General features: G+C 54.1%; 1 pseudogene; it reads right to left on the minus strand.

Annotated features, from left to right (window-relative positions):
* The window catches only part of LOC136570612 (zinc finger protein 208-like), a 625,335-nt pseudogene that overhangs the window by 133,211 nt on the left and 472,382 nt on the right, over positions 1-19,742 (minus strand).

The raw sequence follows: 19,742 nt of genomic DNA on the forward strand, positions 1-19,742 counted from the left end.
ATGCGCCGGTGGGTGACAAGGGTGAGTTCTGCCTGAATCCCTTCCCACACTCAGGGCTTTGGAAGGGCCTCTCCTCCGTGTGAATCCAATAGTGCAGGAGGAGATTGGAGCTGGTCTGAAACCTCTTCCTGCATTTATCACACTCGTAGGGCCTCTCCCCAGTGTGGGTCATCTGGTGCCTGATCAGGCTGATCCTCTGGCTGAAGTGCATCCCACACTCAGAACACTTGTACGGCCTTTCTCCAGTGTGGATCCTCTGGTGCTTGATCAGGCTGGAGCTCTGGCTGAAGCACTTCCCACACTCCCCACACTCGTAGGGCCGTTCCCCAGTGTGGGTTCTCTGGTGCACAATCAGGTCACAGTTCCACCTGAAGCTCTTCCCACAATCCACGCATGTATGGGGCTTCTCCCAGTCATGGAGCACCAGCTCCGAGCTCTGGCTCCATCTCCGGCCGCCTTCCCGGCCCAGGCTGGTTCTTTCCCCCTCACATCCCCGCCATCTGCGTTTGCAGCCCGTCCTCGTGCGGCATCTCCGGGGCTTTTCCTCCCCGTTGGCTTCCTGCGCCGTGGAGCTGCTCAAAACGGCCTCTGCCACCAGGTTCTGCTGCAGGCATTTGTCCTCCCTGCTCTCCATGCTTGGCTCCTGCTCTGGGGGAGGAAGTACAAGGACAGGATGGGATTTGCCTCCGTGCCACAGGCAAGGGCAAGGAGATCCCCCCCAGGGCTGAGCTGCAGCCAGGGGCTGTGCTGGGCTGGGAGATGGAGCAGCACAGAGGGGAAAGGGGCACTGACTTCCTCCTCACCTGCCCCAGTGTCCTGGGGCATCTTCCTCTTCCTCGCAGCTTCCCTGGGGTTGGCAATGGGAAATCCTGGTTTGGGGAAAACAAGGGATGAGTGCGTTTGTAGGAGCGTCAGGGGGTAGGACGGTCGGGACGGACGGAGATGAGAGATCTCTGCAGCCAGGCCCTGGAACTTGCGGTTTATTGCAAAGGGCCTGGGTGCAGGGCCCTGCTTGGAGCTGCCAGGCACAGCTCGGAGCAGGCCCGAGAGAAGAGAGGGGTAGAGAGGGTGAGAGGGTAAGACAGTAAAAGGGGAAGAGCGTAAGAGAGTAAGGTTCCCGTTACAATACAATAAATCTTCTTCTGTGTTGAATATTCTATTTCTCACTAACCAATCTAGTACAAGATACAAATCCTAGAGCATTTACATACAGCCTGTAAGAATCACTACATCACCATACTGTGTTACATTTTAAATGCTAAAAACTCCTCTTTGGACCCCTTCTGCTGAGCTAGTAGGGTCTGCTCTGACCCTTGGATCTGTCTGCAAGCAGAGGGAATTGTTCCATCAAAAGGGGATTACCTTCAGTTGGGCCACACCATTGTTTTCCAGTTGTTCACTAACTGAGGTATCTCAAAGCTTGCTTTCATTTCAATCTTCCTTATACTTTCTATATTGTCAAAATCTTTTGCCAGACAATCATATTTATAAGGCTTTCCTGTTTCATCTTCCCCAACACACGTTGAGTTTGAAGGTCCCTCTGCCCGACTCCATCTCTACAAGTCACCGGCCATCTGGCTCCAGAAAAACCTCCCAAACACCAAGATTCAGCCCTGAAAAAGCCACCCAGGAGTTCCCTGTCCCTGGTCCCTCCCCTCTGGTGTTCGGGGGTTCCCCCCTGTCCCAGCTGCTGGGCTCACGCTTGGATTGGGGGTCCCCCTACTCCTCGGTGCCCGCCCTGCCCAGGCTGCGGGCAGTCCCAGCAATGCCAAAAGCTCCCCCCGCTTCGCTCTCCCCATTTCGGGATGCCGGGGCTGTTTGGGCTCCCGGGCTCCCTTCTCCCCTCATTCTCTGCTCTGGGCTGCAGCGGCTCCAAGGAGTCCCCCCTGCCCCTCTCCAGGCTCTTGAGGCTCCCGCCAATGGCGGCGCTCCCCCTCTCTGGGCTCCCCACTTTGGGCTCCTGGGGCACACAGGGCTCTGCTCCTCCAGGCTGCCTCTGCCGGCAGCCGCCACCGCCACCCCCCGATGTCCCCCCAAGGGGCCTTTTCTGCTCAGCCTTGGACTTCTTCATTCTCCAAACATCCCCCCAAAAACCCAACCCAGGGACCCCCCGGGATATCCGGGCCGAGCTCCCCCTCCCCATTCACCGGCGCGATGGGGAGGGTGATGATCCCACAGGTGGGGGCTGCGAATTCAGGCAGAGATCGATGGCCTGGCTCCCTCAGTTCAGCCTCGATCTGCCTTTGTCCCTCCTCTTCCTCAAATACATATTCATAATGATTATACATATTCAAACATTTCCTTGAACTCATTTACATGTTCCAGGAATTCTTTAGGTTGGTTTGACCCCCAGGTCGCCTTTTTAGAGCACGTGCAGGAATCGTGGTTTGCTGTTTTGAGGGTTGTGTGTCACTGCCTCACAAGGGCCCCTGTTCTGTGGTTTCAGCAGGTGACAGTTATTGACAGTGGAAGGGTCAGTGGCAGGGGTCCTCATCACATCCCTTCCTTAGATGTTGTCTGACCATGCAGACGCTTTTAGCTATTTCCACAAGTACTTTAAATGAACATTAGCTCTTTCACAAATATCTCTGAGTTGTTATTGTCAGTTAGTTACAAAAATAAAAGCATTAGTTCTTATTTCCCAACTACAGCTACATCTGTAAAAGTTAACATTCTAATGCACAACACATTGCATCCACTTTAATATTTTGCAAAAGCCAAAACTATAAAGTATGTTTTTCACACTGTCCACTAACTAAAATATCATCCATAAATGATGTTCTGAGGATATGAGCTACACAGGGGCCAGGGCATTGGCCACAAAAAGCTGACAAATTATACTATAGCAAAAGCAGTGAAAAGTGATTACAAACTGTACTATATCAAATTTGTTGTGATTAAGAATATTTTGCAGAAGTCAATACATAATAGCAAAAGCCAACACTACCTAGTTATTTATAACAAACCCAGGGCAGGTTTTTCCCTTGCATGGAGCACCTGGGCCTTCCCCAGGCCCCTTCTGCCCTCCTGCAGAGCCGGTGGCATTTTCCAGCACACACAGTTTGTAACCAAGAACCGGGTGCAGCCGAGAAGGCTCCAAGCGCCTCCTTCCAGGCTGACTCTGCAGGTGCCGAGGCTGCTCTGGGCTCTGCCAGGGCTCTGCTGGGGCTCAGCTCTGGGCCAGGCTGGGCCCGCTCTCCCCTCACATTGCTCCGGGCAGCTGAGTCACGGCGGGAGTGGGAAGGGACACGTCAAGGGAGTTGAGGTTTAAGAGAGTTTTTATTCAAAAAACTGCCATAACAAACAGGCTGCTCTAACTACCATAACTAACTAGCAATGCTAACTACCCTAACTAACTGCCAGTGCTAACTACCATAATTAACTACCAGTGCTTACTACCATGACTAACTAGTTGTCCTAACTACTGTAACAAGAAGCTGTCCTCAAGTACTTCATCTCCTCTGCTGCTCCCTCAGTTGCTTTGCTGCAGTGATCACAAGTGCCAGGCTGGAGAGAGGCTTGGCTGATGATAAAAATGGGTGCTGTCCAAAGGATAAAAAATAAAGAAATGAACTGTTACTTTCCAGAGTCAAGTTCCTCACAGGCTCTGTTCCAGGAGAGGGACAGGGAAATGGTTTGAAAATCGAGGGAAGCAGGCTCAGATTAGATCTAAGGAAGAATTTTTTAACCGGGAGAGTGGGGAAACACTGACAGAAGGTGCCCAGAGATGTGGGAGGTGCCTCCTGCCTGGAAACATCCAAGCTCAGGTGAGGCAGGGCCCTGAGCCCCCTGAGCTGCTTGAAGATGTCCCTGCTTGCTGTGGGGCACCAGGTCCAGATGAGCTCGAAAGGAGCCTGCCAGGCCACAGCAGGCGAGGATTCTGCTCGCTCTGCGCGTGGAACGCAGCGAGACTGGAGACTATCGGAGGGGGCCCCACAAGAAAACCCCTCCCTGGCGCTGCTGCTTCCCCTGCAGCCCTTGGCTCTCACCTGCAGCAGCTCCTGGGCAGCCCAGCGCCGCTCCTCGTCCGGCTCCAGGCTGCACTCGAGGAAGTCCCGCAGCAGAGCCGACAGGCGCCGGGGCTCCTGCAGCTGCGGGGTCCCGTTCTGCCGGATCAGAGCGCGAGCCTGCAGGGAAAGCAAACTCAGCGCTCTGCCAGCTCCCTTCACACCCACACGGGCTCACATCCACCCCGGGGCCTCAGCCCCAGCGCCAGGGGCACTTTCCTCCCTGCCAGAGATGCTGCTCAGAGCTCATTTTGCTATGCCAAGCAAAAAACCCAAACCCTGCGGCTGCCACAGCCACTGCAACATCCAAATGATCTCGCCTTGAGAGCCAGTTTCATTGGCGGGCTTTGTTAGTAGGAACCTCCATCAGAAATAGCCCATTTTGCTTCTCCAAATATGGACACCAGCTTTAAAAGCCATTTTCCAGATTCAGTGTGGACTGCCTGTGTTATTTCAGAGGATTCTTCCATCAAGCGCATCTCTGCAGTGCCACTGACACTCAAGTAAATGCATTCCTGATGCCCCATCCCAGAAACTGCCAGGCAAGAAACAGGAGGTTTGTGATGCTGAAAGCTCAGGCTTGGTGACACAGAAAAAGTAGCTTGGACTAGGAAAGAAATATGTTAGACTATGGGGATGTTCAACCATCATCTTCATGTTTTCAACAAGTTTCCCAGTGAGAAGAATCAGGGGAGATCATCTTGCAAAATGTCTTTTAGAAACTCCTGCAGAAATCTTGTTGGGTTTGGGGCTGGGATTTGGGGATGGTGTGGGGTTTTCTTGCAAGATAACATTAGAGCTGATGCACTTGCTTCATATTTCCAGGTCATCCTCTCAGCTAGAAGAGCTGCAACAATGAAAAGCCCAAAGCAAATTGTTGCTGGAGACTGCAGAACATTTGTCTGTGTGGAGGCACAAGTCCTCTGGGAATTCCCTTCCCATGTGCAGAAACCTCCAGCTGCTGCTCCCAGTGCAGGGTCCCCCTGTGCTCGCAGCCTCTGCAGCCCCTGGAGAATTTGCCTCTTACCATGGCCGCCGTTTCCCTGAAGTAAGGAGGTTCTCCTTCCACCATCTCGATGGTCACAATGCCAAAGGACCAGATGTCCACCTTGGGGCCATAAGGAGATCTGGTCACAACTTCTGGGGCCATCCAGTGAGCAGTGCCCACCATGGAGCTGCGCTGGTCCTGCTCAGGGCTGAGCTGAGCGCAGAGGCCAAAATCAGCTGAGGACAGAAACAAACCCTGTCAAAGGCAGCTGCAATGAGGAAACCAAGCACAAAGATTCCCCATGCTCAGTCTGAGAATGCAGTAGTGAAGTCAGCTGGAAAAGCCCTCAGGGCTGTAGCCAAGGAAAGATGGAACTGGGTCCTTCAAGAAACCCTCAGCTTTCCTGCAGTGGCTTTTACTGATTCCCTTGGAGCTTTAGATTCCCACTGCTGCCCCTCTGGAAGGGCCATGGCCAGAGCAAAGGCACTGCTGGCCCCCTGCTCCTCTCCTGAGCTCTCTGCTGGGGCAGCCGCTCTCAGCTGGCAGCAGGGGCCGGGCAGTGCCCCCAGCAGCCCTTGTGGGGCTCTGGCCCTCCCTGGGAAGCAGCCCCAGCCCCGCAGCCCGGGAGCGCCGTGCCTGGCCAGGAACACCCACCCAGCCTGACAGAGCCGTCCATGCCCAGGAGGATGTTGGAGCTCTTCAGATCCCTGTGGATCACCCGGTTGGAATGGAGGAAATCCAGGCCCTGCAGACACTGAGAGAGAACAAGAAACACAAGGGCAAAAATCAAGGGCCGGAATATATCACACCAAGAAGGACAGCTCAGAATTCTGCCAGCAGCAGCTTTGCTGTGACAGGCCAGGAGTGCAGTGCACACAAGCTCCAGGCAAAGGGCTCAAGGCAAAGCTGAGAACAGCAAATCAAATCCAAAGCACACAGAGAGTACCACAACAGCAGGAGAGAGAACAAGAACAGAGTAGAAGTGCAGTGATGCTGGCAGGCCGTTCACTGCAGAGGCTCTTTCTTCTCCAGCTCATGAAAACAACTCAGAAACAAAGCCCTGAGCATGGAGCCACTCCTGTTCTCACGCCCTGTTTGGAAGGACCATCATGTCCCAGCCATGGGAGTGACAAGCAGGATCCCTCACCTCCCGACTGACAGCTGCCATCTCTCCTTCAGCCATGCGTGTCTGTCTGACAACGTCCCGCAAAGTTCCTCCATCCATGTATTCCATCACCAGCCAGAGATCTCCATCCACAAGGAAGCTGGAAGAGGAAAACAATGGCATGGAGATGAAAGTGCAGAGCTCAATTCCCCCATGGAAAAGCCTGGAGTGGAGTTTTGTTTCCAGGTCACTTGTCAGTGAGGACAGAATCAGATGGAGAGACATTCCTGCCAGGCTGCACAGCCCTTGGAATCTGCACAGTCTAAAGGGGAAGGAGACACCTGTGAGAAAGGAGAGGCCTTAGATGGCAAGCAGGTGAAAAATGCAGTTTAGCAACAGCCCAGATCAATGTGGAATCACAACACTTGGCCCCAGCTGGTTCAGCTTCTGAACTCATCAGTTCCACCATTCCCTCCAGAACAAGGCAACACAACTGCCAGGGTTATCCAGGGCAGGAGGCCGTGCAGCACTTGGGACAAAAGCAGTCAGAAAACCTTTCAGAAAGTCCCTTCAGAAACAGGCAAGGCCAGTGAAAAATGGGCAAATGAGGCATTTCTGGAAACAAGAACCCGATCTTCCTGGCATCTGTAGCAATGGAAAAGGGCTGGGAAGAAGAAGCCAAGGGAAATAATTTCTGCTGTGGTTTATCAGCACTTGCTGAGAGACACAGCAAACGGGGTCAACTTGAAGGAAAAACCAAAGCAAAGCAACAAAAGCACATGGAGGGAGTGAACTGCCAGGCTGTTGGTTTGGGAAGATGTGGCTGGGTCAGGCATTTTCAAAACAGGCTACAGACTCCGGATGCCAGGAAAGGTCAACGCAGGGCCCGGGCTCGGGATCAGAGCTGAAGCACTCACCTGTCCAAAGAGTAGACAATGTTGGGGTTCTTCTTGTCCTTCAGGAGCAGGATCTCATTCACAGCTCGTTCCCTGTTCTGCCCTCTGAGACTCATTTTCTTGATGGCCACCTGAAGGGACATTGCAGCCTTTAACTGGAGGAGTCTGTGGCAGGAGGCCACAGCAAACACAGAGCGAGTCTTTTTGGAGCAAGGGAGCCAGGCTGTGCCAAACTGCCTTGGGATGGGACACAGAGCTCAGCAAGGGCCATTCCCACAGCCCATTGCTCTGCCAGCTGGGGGCTGCTTACAGGACACATGGCCAGAGACATTTGGCCTTGCAAGCTCTGCAGAAATGGTCCCTCAGCTGTCAGCCTCAAAGCTCTAACAACATTCTCTGCACCTACAGTCTTCTCAAATGGCCTCAACACTCTTATTATTATTATTATTCAAACCCATTTTGCAAGCAGGAGGTAATTCTGGTTCTGTGAAAACAGAGCAAAACAGCCAGGAACCCCTTAGCAATTCTATGGGATTTGGTCATGATTTCAGATCCAGCTGCTCTGTTTGGGATTGCACAACAAAGCAGACACGCACACCCATTGCTCAGGTGATCCCTGTCACAGGCTGTCACTGACACCAGACCCAAACACAACTGCAGGATTAGGAGAGAGCTTTGCTCTGGACATTTGTCTTCTCATTTCTCTCCCTCTCTCTCTGTGAACAGCTGAAGGAGGACTAAAACCCCAAATTGAGCCCAAGCAGGATCTCTCCCTAATCAGGCCTTGAGGTATCCTTTGAAGATAAAAGGCAGGATGGAAATAATATTGTTATAGTTTAGCTAAGAATAGCTAAATAATGTTCCTGTCTAAGGTTGGGATGAAGATAAATTGGGCCTCAGTCTCCAGCAGCTGATGCATTCACACTTTTAGATATGAAGGCCAAGCCAGCGTGTCCTGCTCTGACAGACACCGCTGCCCTCCTTGCATTCCTTTGGCGCTTCAGAAGGACCAAGTCTGTCCCAGCTGTGCTCTGCAGGCTGACGCTGCTCTGCCTTCAGAGGAGCAGCCTGGGCAGGAAAGCTCTGCTGGCCCCCAAAGCTGCAGCCACAGCTCCCAGCAGAGGGGAAAGCCCTGGAGAGCTGCCAGGCGTGCTGGGCGTGTTGGCACTGACCTCTCCTCCAGTGGCCCTGTCGAGTCCTTTATAAACGGTTCCGAAAGCCCTGGAGACAAAACAGCAGAGAAGAAAGAAGCAGCGCTTTAGGCCCTGGCAGGGAAAGCCAGCCCAGACAGGAGATCTCTGCTGCCTGCAGCGTTCACAAACACCTGGGTGCATCGACCCTTCCAACAACAGCACAGCAGCCACCAGCCCTCTGCCATGCAAGGTGTGCAGGAGAAAACTGAGACCCAACACAAAGGAATTGGGCTGGAGAAAATCCCAATGTCCACGCTGAATTGCTTTAGTTCAAAACCTGAGGTGAGAAATGGGTGTCTAAAGACCTGGAAAAGAATCCATTTCATCCTTTTCCATTTCCTGCCTAAGATCTGCAGGTTCCACAAGGGCCCTGCCATCAGGCAGGTGATGCTTTTTCCCCCAGAGTGCATCAGCTCTGTGTCTGTTACTGAATGGATGGGGTCTGCTACCTGTGCTAGAATAGAGCACTTATTAGTTCATCTCTGGTTTCTGTTTCTAAACCATTAGGTTGATAATCCTGACCAGTGGATAGTTTTTGAAGGAAAATATTTGAAAGAAATCTTCTTGAGAACTGTTTTCTGACAGTCACCACATGGTGAGTTGCTCTTTTAGGCAATCCAGTTCCAGGGACAGAAGATCTTCCAGGTCCTGCTCCTTGCTGCAGGCAGGACACTGCCAGCCTCAGGGGCCTTTGACGGCGCCTTCTGACCACAGTTATCAATTCTGATCAGGACTGAGAGACAGCAGGATGGTAGCCCAGTGTCTGAAGGTGCTTGGAGCTCTCCTGACTTCTCACTTGATCCTGCACCAGCACAACACCCGGCCCTGCTTGTGCAGCAGCAGCTGCCGTGCACTTACCCTTGGCCAATCTGCTCCACTTCCAGGTATTTCTCGGCAGGCTCCTCCTCGCTCACGGTGTTCCCTGAAAGAAACCACGTGGAAGACGCTCCCTCCCAGAGTGAGACCCCGCCTTGCAGCAGAGCCACAACCAGCCCCACTCCCTGGGGCCGTGAGCCCCTTGGTGTCAGCTGGGGAAGGACAATCAATGGCTTGGTGACATTCAGCTGCAGAGCAACACTGGGTGCAGCTGATGCCCAGACACACACACAGCACCTGCTCAGGCACCCAGGAACAGAGCAGACGTACTCAGCTGCATCAGGCACCACTCCCCTCTCCCCTCTGGCTGCCCGGCTGTGCTGCTGTCAGAATGTTCCGCCCAGGATCCCACAGCGGAGGGAGGTTCATTGTCCTCTTCCCAAGCAGAGGGAGCTTCTCCATCCTCTTCCCAAAATGCTGCAGCTTCTCCATCCTCTTCCCAAAATGCTGCAGCTTCTCCATCCTCTTCCCAAAATGCTGCAGGTTCGCCATCCTCTTTCCAAGCCAGGGGATGTTCGCTGTCCACTTCCCATGCTGGGAGATGTTCACTCTCCTCTTCCCAAGCCACAGGATGTCCTCCATCCTCATCCCACACTGGGAGATGTCCATTGTCCTCATCCCACTCCGTGGGAGCTTGGCCACTCTGGTCCCACACCAGGGGACATCCACCGTCCTCGTCCCAGGCCGGGAGATGTCCCCTGTCCTTGTCCCACCCCGCGGGAGCCTCGCCATTGCATTCCCACCCCGCGGGATGTTCACCCTCGTCTCCCAGGGCAGCGGGAAGTTCACTGTCATCTCCCGGCACTGAGGGAAGTTCACCATCGTCCCCCAGAGCAGCGGGAAGCTCACTGCTGTCTTCCTCCTCTTGGGCCTCCTCTTCGGAAGCAGAGGGAGCCCTAGGAGGTGCTGGTGCTGCTTTTGTGCCCTGTGGACAGACGGCAGCGTGAGGGACGGGAAGTTCTATCTCAGTTATCACCTTATTTATCCTCAGCTGCACATCCAGCTGCACTAAGCAGAAATGGGGTTTGGAGCTGTTCCAACTAAAAATGGGCTAAAGTCGACATTGCCACTTATTGTTGGGAATTCCATATTCCACCATGGCTAAAGCCAGCAAGCTATCCTCTGCCTGCAAAACCAGACCTGCAGCTCTTCAAAAGCTCTTCAGCAGAAAACGAGAAAACTGATGGGAATTCCTTTGCTGCTGCTGCTGCCGCAAAGACACTGACAGGAACTTTCCTTCAGCCTCCCAGGCTGGCCCTTGACTGCCACATGCCGAGCTCACAACTCGCTGCACAATTCCAAACACCAAAGGTTCCTTTCCCACTCACCGAAGGAGGAGCTGCTCGGAATCCAGACAGGAGGTGCCCTGTAATGGGAGAGGGAACATGAACCAGATGCTCTTAGGAGAAAAACTGCCAGTGCTGGGGAATGCCACGGAGCAAGGCAACCCCAAGAGAGCATTTTGCTTTCACTGCATCCCTCCAGGAGCCACAGTCCCTTCCCACAGCAAGCAAGAGAACAAGCACAAAACACTGGGCTGGGTCAGTTCTTGGCTGGAGCAGCAAAGGGAGGGAGTTCCAGGCTCTGCTGGCACAGACTCCCTGCTTGAGGGAACAGAACCCCCCAGGGCTCATTGCAGATGCTGTGCACGCCCCACTGGCTGCAGACACCCCCTTTTTCAGCTGCAGCTGCTGGCAGGAGCTCTCCCAAAGCAATGGTGTCTTCATGGCCATTTGGTTCCAAAGTCAACTCAGCTCCAGAGGAAGAACAGAAAGCACACAGCAAGCCCAAAGCCACAGATGCTGCACCGAGGGAAAACCTCGACTTACGTGCCAAGTGGGTTAAAAAATACCCCGAATAAGCCACAGAGTACAGAGTGCAAACTGCAGCAGCCACGTGCTGGATCATTTTGGCTGCGCTGCACACGCCTGCAGCCTGTAGCCCTGCAAGCACAGAAGGACAGGGCTGGGCTGGCTGCTGAGAATGCCTCGGGCAGGAGGATCCTCCGGCAGCGAGCCCAGAGCCACTCTGGGCACTGAGGCCTCCGTGTCCCACAGCAACGGGAACACCACGGCGACATGGCGCTGTTCCTGTGACATCCCAGCAGCAGCTCACGCAGAAACTGCCTGGAAGGTTCTCCTGTGTCACAAAGGAGCACAAAGAACCCTCCCAGGGCACAGCCCATGGCCCAAAGGATGCAAGAGGAACTCGGAAAATGCAGCAAACAAGGACACCCCATAGCCCAGCCTGAATACTGAGGAGAACAAGGACAGCAAAAGCAAAGGAAACGTGACCTTTAGTCACTGATACTTCTGACTAAAAGCAGCAAGCCTTGTTCCATCTGGGATCTTTGTTCTAGTTCTAAAAACAAGCAAGGTCCTCCACTCTAAATACACAGAAGGCAGGAACTGGGGAGGAGGTGGGATTAGGAAGGAGGAGGAGGAGGAGGGAGAGAGGAAAAGGGGGAGCAGGAAGAGGAGGAGCAGGAGCAGGAACAGGAGGAACAGGAGGTTCCAGTTCCCCCTGTGGCCGCAGCTGCGGGACCATCGCCCCCACCTCGTCCTGCAGGTGAGCGGGGAGGGGGAGCTCGTCCCAAATCTATCGGGGGGTCCCCGAGAGGGTTTTTTATTGGGGTGTGTTTGGAGCTCGCAGATTGTGGAATTGACCCCAAATATCATCTGGTGTCTCTGGGAGGTTTTGTTTTCTCTGTGTGTGTAGGTTTGGATCTTGCAGGAGCCCAAAGCTGAGCCCCTTGGGGGATCTTTGGGGGCCCACTTGGCCATTGCCCAGTATGGGCAGGGGAGGACATTGGTCCTGGGGACCCCTGGGAGAGCAGAGGAGGGGAACCCCTGGGACCCCCAGAGTGGGGAGAGCAGAGAGGGGCAATCCCAGAGCTGGGGGACCCCGGCAGACTGGAAAGGGGGGGAGCCTGGAGAGGAGGGACCCCTGGGATCCCTGGGATCTCAAAGTAGAATATCAGGGGAGAAGAGCCCCCATGGACCCCCAAAAGCCCCTGAATCATCCCTGAGCAGGACGCTGGAGAATGGAGAACCCCTGGAACCATTGGACCCCCATGATCCTAAGGAAAGGAAACCTCTGGAACCCCAAAAGTGGAGAGATCAGCAATAGGGAACTGCTGGGAGAGTTTTTTGGGGCTGAATCTTGACATTGTGGGGATTTTCATGGACAGAAGACTCCTGCTGACTTCTAGAGATGGACCTGGCCAGGAGGAGCCTCTACTCCAAGGCGCTCCCACCTTGGTTTCCCCAAACCTGTCATTCCCAAGCTGTGGCTGGACGGAGGAGGAGGAAAAGCCCCAGAGATTCCGCACGAGGAGGGGCTGCAAACCCAGCCCAGGGAGCTGCAGGGAGGAAAGAGCCCCCCTGAGCCAGGAAGGCAGCCGGAGATCCAGCCAGAGCTCAGAGCTGGTGGAGAAGCCTCATGGCAGGGAGAAGCCCCACAAATGCTTGGAATGTGGGAAGGGTTTCAGCTACAGGTCCACCCTGATGGAACACCTGAACATCCACCCTGGGGAGAGGCCCTGGGAGTGTGGGGAATGTGGGAAGAGCTTCAGTGGGACCTCCGACCTCAGCAAGCACCACAAGACCCACACTGGGGAATGGCCCTAGGAGTGCTTGGAATGTCAGAAGAGCTTCAAGTGGGATTCAGAGATGATCACTCACCAGCACTTCCACACCAGGGAGAGGCCCTGCGAGTGTCCCGAGTGTGGGAAGGGCTTCGTGCGCTGCTGCAGCTCCATCCCCGATGGGAGGATCCGTGCTGGATGATCCCCAGTGATCCCCGTTGGGCAGAGCCCTGGTGACCCCTATTCTGGGTGATCCGTGTTGGGTGGGGGGAAGGTGTTGGAGAGATTTCTTTCCCTTCTCCTTGTGCTGCTGTGATTTGGTTGGTAATAAATTCCCTCCCTGTGTCCTGGCCAGGTCTGTTGTGCCCGTGCGGGATTTGCTGAGGGATCTCTCCCGGTCCTTGTACTGACCCACGTCATTGTCAAAGTGCATGAACAGTTGCCGGTTGTAGATGAACCTTACCTGTCCCCTGTTCCTGTACCAATAAACCCAGTTTGCTGAGATCATACCCAGACCCATCCTGCCGACTTTGTCAGCTTTATAAAGCAGCCGTGAGCTCCGGGCTCCTGAGTGCCGGACGCTCCAAGGGCCTCGGCAGCGCCAGGACGCTCCAGACTGGGACAGCCAGGCAGGGCAGGAGGAATCACTGCCCCTTTCCCCTCCCTGCTGCTCCATCTCCCAGCCCAGCATCGCTGCAGGACAGCCTCACTGCCAACGCCATCCTGCCAGGGATGGACTGGGGGGATCTCCTTCCCCTTCCCTCTGGCATGGAGGCAAATCCCATCTTCTCCTTGTCCACCCTCCTTCTTCTCCTCATTCTGTCCTACATCCATCTATGTTCCTTTCCCATCTCCTTCCTCCCTTGTTCCTGCCTTTTCCTTTTCCCTTCTCCCTGTCTCTTCCTCACCTTGTCCTTCCTCCCTCACACACTGAGCTGCGGACAGAGACCAGGGAGAACAAATCCCTGCCACAGAACCTCGTGGAAGAGGCCATTTGGAACGGCTCCACCGCGCAGGAATCCAATGGGGAGGAAAAGCCCCAGAGATCCCACACGAGGAGGGGCTACCAACCCAGCCTGGGGAGCTGTGAGGAGGTAAAAGCTTCCCTGTGCCGGGAAGGGTGTGAGGAATGTGAGAAGAGCTTCAGGCAGAGCTCAGCCTATTCCTGGTGCCTCCAAAAATGGCGGTGCCAGATGCAGAGATCCATGGGGTAGCAGAGATCCCCCTGCAGATCCATGGGGATGCAGAGATCCCCCTGCAGCCCCCAGAGCAGCCACGCTGGAGCACGGGGATGCCTGAGAGGAGGCTGTGACCCCGTGGCCAGAGGGGCCCCGCTGGAGCAGCCTGTCCTGGCAGGACTGACCCCGGGGCACAGTGACCCACGCTGCAGCACTTGGAGGGGGGCTGTGCCCCGTGGGATGGACTCAGCTTGGAGAAGTTCCTGGAGAAGTCTCCGGTGGGAGAGAGCCCAGGGTGCAGCAGGGGAACGACTCCTGTCCCTGAGCAGAGGGAGAAGCCCCGGGGCATGAAGTGAGCACGGCCCCATTCCCTGTCTCCGGCACTGCCGGGGTAGGAGGTGCAGCTGGAAGGAGGGAGGCGTGGGGGAAGGCTGGATTTAAGGCTCTTCACTTACTTCTCATTATCCTGCTCTGAGTTTTTGGAGTTCTCTGTCAGAAATCTCTCCCCTCGCCCACTCATCCACAGGGTTGGGGCAGTTTTCCCTTTTTGGGGGAAATCAAAGCGATTCCTTGATGCTCCTAATTAGGGGTAGCAGTAGTGAGGCTCCGGGACTTCTCGCTGACCGGAGCCACAGAAGCCGCAGTGCTTCGGGAAAGCCATGGCGGGAGGTGCGGAGAAGTTTGTTTGTGTTTTCAGCTCAATCCCGCTCGGGCCCGGGCCCGTTCCAGGGCTGTTCCTCATCTCCCGCTCTGCCCTCACGCAGCCCGGGGGGCCTTGAGAGCGCGGGGCGAGGCTGTGCCGTGTGCAGAGCCCGCCCCCGGCTGCGATTGGGCGACGGTGCCGTCAGTCGTGGTTCTGGCGCGCTGATTGGTGGGAGCGGGGCGGGGCAGGGCCCCGGTGGCGGCCTGAGGGCGGCCGTGGCTCGGCAGCGGCGCCATTGGCGGAGCGTCGGTGCGGGCCCGGGAGCGGCGGCAGCGGCCGGAGCGCGGTGAGGTGGCGGCGGCGGCGGAGCTGGGAGGCGCGCTGGGTTGTGCGGGGGCTCGGGGCTCGCTGCGGGCCTCGGGGGCGGCAGGGGGCTCAGGCGGGTTCGTTGTGCCGTGTCCGGCGCGTGTTGCCGCTGGCGTGAGGGCGCTGCGGGAGCGGCTGCCCGCGGTCTCCTTGCGGCCGCTGCCTCGGCAGGAGCCGCTGCCGGAGCAGCGCTGGCTCGGCCCGGTTGCTGTGGCTGGGACAGAGGCGGCTGCCCCGTGCCCGGGGCTGTGCGGGGAAATTGACGTGGCCGGAGGTTTCTGTGCCCCGAGGAGACAGAGGAGTCCTGTACAAGTGACTTTATTGCTGAGCAGAGGGAGAGGCCGTGGCGCATTTCCCATGCGCTCTCTGCCATTGTAGTTCGCAGCCTCCTTTTTATCTTCATTTTCCTGGCCGATTCTCTCTCTCCCTTTGCCCACTGGCTGAGGTATTTGGACGGTTCAGACTTCCCGATCCGCCAACTGCATGTCCTCGTTAATGTGCACCCCCACTTTTGTAGAACAGCCGATATTCCTGGCTCTGTTAAGTCTTTGTTCTTTTTCTCAAAGTTCATGAATTTAGAGGAATTTTGAGCAGCAGTCCGAGTCAGTTTGTTCTATTTTCTGAAACTGATGGTTTTTCCCGTTACTTACTTCTCTACAAGTCCCTGGCCCTATCTCCACGCAGATTGACTCATTGACTCTGGTTTTTTCTTACTGAGTCTTCTTTGGTTTTGGAATTATTCTGAGTGCCCCTCATTCCCTGTCCTTCTCTAGGCATTCCTGGATCAGGAGGCCTGGCTGCCACCTGCATCCCCTCGCTCACCTGCTGAATGAGCTGCATCCACAACATTCTCCATTTGCTGTTTCCTTTTGCAGCTGTACCAATTTCTGTTGCAGAGTCAGATATGCTCACCATGGGCTCTGCCTTTAGCTGTGCAAATTCCATCTGTGCAAGCGGGCAGAGGGAATCAGCCCAATTCCTGCCCCGGGTAGGAAGACCCAGGTACATTGTCCAGGCTTTGCCCCAGCAGGGTTAATTTGCATTTCTAAAGCTCCTCTCCGGGCTACCTGGAATGAAGCTTCTCTTCCAGAGCAGCCATGCAGCCCACCCCACCCCCCCCAGAATCTGCTTTTTAGTTGTTGTTGTTTTTGGTGGGTTTTGTTTGTTTTTTATTTTTTTGTTTGGTTGTTTTTTTGTTTTGTTATGGTTTTAGGTGGGGGGAGGGTTTTTTGTTTGTTTTTTAAACAATATTTAAACAAACTATTAACTGTTTCTGAGTTAAACGGTCCCCTTTAAAGCAGTTCTAGGTGAACGTTGAAAAACCCATAGCAAAACTTGATTCTCACACTTCTGTCCCAAACCTACCTAACCATATAAAGTAGGATTATTTTGAAAAACGATTCTCATGTTGTATTCTTGTCACTGAAACTGCGGGGGAAGCAAAAACCCTCCAACAATATCTTTAGTGTTAGAGAGTCAAGGCATTACTTGGTTTTGGCAAAGATATGCAGCACACATCATTCCATCCACACATAGCCCGAGTGTGCAGAGAAGATCATTCCATGACACGTGAGATTTATTAGTTTTTTCCTAAACTTTCTACAGTCAGAACCAATCTAAATCCATTGGTTTAATGTTCATTGCTTCCAAGTGGTGTAGTTTTTAGTATTTGGTTTCCTATTAGATCCAGATTCCTTCCCCTTTGGAGTTAATTAGCTCCACACTCCTGGATTTCCTTCTCAGCCTTTTCCAGACCAGGTGTCTCCAGCTGTGCCAGGGGCAGTGTCTGGGGTAGCTGTTGGTTGCTGTTTGCTGCTGGGCGTTGATGTTTTGTTGCTGGTCGTTATCTCTGTGGGTGTCTTTTGGGCTATTCCCAGTCTGTGGAGATGTTGAACTCATCTCTGTTGAGTGGTGTAACATCCTTTAAATAAAACCTTTAAAATTCCTTTCCCCAAGGCAGAGACAAACGAGCCTGAGAGAAAGAAGATTTAAAAGAACCAAAATGGGTACATTTTGCAGCAATGCAGTCGCAGTCAGCCCAGAGTGTGGGTGTGAGTGAGCCCCAGAGTGGAATTGTGCCGTGGTGCTCCCCAGCAGCTGTGGCAGTGCAGGCCCAGCCAGCGCTGAAGCTGCAGCAGTGGCAGCAAGGCTTGGCCGCAGTGGCTGGAGGTGCCAGAGAAGGGTGGCCAGGATTTCCCAGGGTTTGAGCAGAGGATCTGTGGGCAGGCCCAGGGGCTTGGCCTGCTGTGGAGCCCTGGCTGCTGCTGCGTTGCCTTCAGGGCAGGCTCAGTGGGGGCTCCCATGGTCCTGCTGCAGGCGGGAAGTGCAAATCTCCGGGGCTTCAGAGCCCCTGAGGCCAGGCTGAGGGGTCCCCCCGTGTTCAGCTGTGCTGGCGGCTGTTTCTGGCCTCAGGGACACTTGGCATGGGCCCCTTGGCCACCAGTGGTGCTGCTTTGCACTCCTTAGGCAGGAGCCGATGTCCTGGCTGGGTGTTGGCAACAGCAAAGTCCCAGGGCAGGCTCTGTGCCAGCCCAGCTTCCTGTGGGAGAGATTTCACAAGAGACAGGATTCTGGCCACGGACTGCTTGAAACATACGTCCCTTATCTCCACCCTGCACTAGGTGGAGAGTTACCAGGGTAAGGAATTCCAGACATCAATTCCAAGGGAGATAATTGAATATCTGCCCTGGGTTTGGTTCTTCTTCTTGCCATAGCCAATGGCAAAAGCTGTACCCACGGCATCTTGGTTTTTATCACCAGCTTCCATAGGTGTTTCTTTATTTCTCCTGACCTGAGCTCAGGGGATGCCAGGGGTTATGGAGGTCCCATTGTATTCCTAAAGCTGCCATAACCCCCTGAAGGATCTTTCGAGTAAAATTAGTTCTTCTTTCTGAGTCTATTGCTTCCACAATCCCTTCTCTATGAATTAATTATTTCAGAAATACCCTAATAAGTGATGCAGTGATTGCATCAGTCAGATTGAAGCAGTCAGAATTGCTTTTGCCCCTCTGTTATGTGCCATGGTGTCATCAGAAGATATTGAAGCCTTCCTGCCCAGGGCATTTCAGTGCCAGGCTCTTACAAGCACCCAGAGCTCCGCGGGTTGAGCTGAGCATGGGGCGGTGACCTGCGCTTTGACTGATTCCCCTTCCTTAATAACAGCCTGTCTTGTAGCTCTTTTCCCTTCTGCTGCCCTCTCAGAGCCATCCACAAACACATTTTCTCCCTCAGTCCAGGGATTGTCTCATCAATCTCTCCCAGCCTGGGTCTGGAGCTCTGTCCCTTGAATGCAGTCCTGGGTTTCTTGCCAGCCCCTCTCCAGGCTGTTCAAACAGGAGCTGGGTTAAACCCTTGCCCTGTCCTCAGTTCTGAATCCTCCTGTGCCACTGAACAAGTTTCATACTGTAATAACCGAGCCCTGCTCATCCATTTAGAGGCTCTTTTGGTTGTCAGAGCTTTAACTTGATGCCAGACTTGAACTCTAGGAGATCCTCCTGTTGTCATCAGTTTTCAGGCCTCAGTTCCCATGTGAGCTGTGTCTGCACAATTCTGCAGACATTGAGGCCACTCTGGCCACTGGGTTAAACATTTTAACACAAGAATTCTTCAGCACGGCCCTGTTTAACATCCACCTATAATTAAAATTCTTTCTCCCTATCTAGGAAGGCCAGGGCAGGAGCCTCAGTTAATCTGCTTTTTAACACTTGAAAATTCTGTGATTCCTCCTTGTGTCCATCCATCCAGTTTCTTGACTGGAGTGTTGTAGGGAGAGATCCCTGGCTCCAAAGCCCTGCCTTTAAGAGAGAGTCAGTAATAAGCTGTAAGCCCTTCCTTCCCTCTCTTGGAATAGGGTATTGATTTAAATCAATACAAGCAACCTCTTGTCCTTGTTGCTTCAAAGTAATTTGGTGAGGCTCCATATCTAATTTTCCCTCTTTCCCTGGACTGTCCACATTTCTGGGTTCACTTCCGCATAGGCCTTGCCAGACATTTGACACATAAGTACAACATCATAAGCCTCTGTATCAACTTTTACAATATAAAAATCCAGCCACCAAATTCCTTCCCAGTAAATTGCAATCACAGTAGGAAGAAAAAGAAATTAATTTATTTCAAGCGTATCCCCTACATCTCCTAGTAGTGGTTGATGAAATCATACCTGCTCATCTTTCCCACTTATTCCCTTAATAATTAAACCATGCCTTTCCTATTTTGCCCATTAGGTCTAAGATTCAGAGTGGATTGAGAGGCCCCTGTGTCCATCAGGAGAGGCCTCCTCTCAATGCCAACCCACCCTGAATGTTCTCAAGGGCTCCAGTGTGGAGGGTCCCTGGTGTGATGGGAGCTGTGACAGCCCTGCCAATCCATGTCCATCAAGGGGTGGACTTGCTGGTCCTGAGGGTGCTGCTGTCTGTGCTTGCAGTGTCCTTGTGCCCTGCAGCTGGAGCCCTGATTCCTTGCCAGGGGCTGTTTGGGTGGGCTGTCCCCTGCCGAGGAGGGCAATGCCTCTGCCGGGTGCTTGTGGCCGAGCCCGTGCCCTGGGTGCTGGGGCCCCCTTGGGCCCTGGGGCTGATCCCTCAGGGGCTGTAGGAGCTCTGCCCTGGCCTTTGCCTTCAGCTTGGCCTTTTGCTGCTCCCTTCTTGCATTCACCTGCTGGGCCTTTGTGCCCAAGTGCTGCAGGGCCTTCTTGTGCCCCTCCTGCAGCCCCCCTCAGTGCCTGTGGGTGCTCATCCTCTGAGAGCTGCTGAGCTTTCTGCAATATCATTCGTTTCTGTGGTGATCCCAACAAAAGAAAAGAAAAGAAAATCTCGATCCTTCCCTTATAATCCACATTTCCCAGATGTTCCTTGCTCCTCGTCCCTGTGCTCAGGGTGCCCTCCCCAGCCCGTATCCCAGAGCCGCTC

Source organism: Molothrus aeneus, unplaced genomic scaffold (genome assembly GCF_037042795.1).
Source record: "Molothrus aeneus isolate 106 unplaced genomic scaffold, BPBGC_Maene_1.0 scaffold_35, whole genome shotgun sequence".
In the NCBI taxonomy this organism is placed as follows: Eukaryota; Metazoa; Chordata; class Aves; order Passeriformes; family Icteridae; genus Molothrus; species Molothrus aeneus.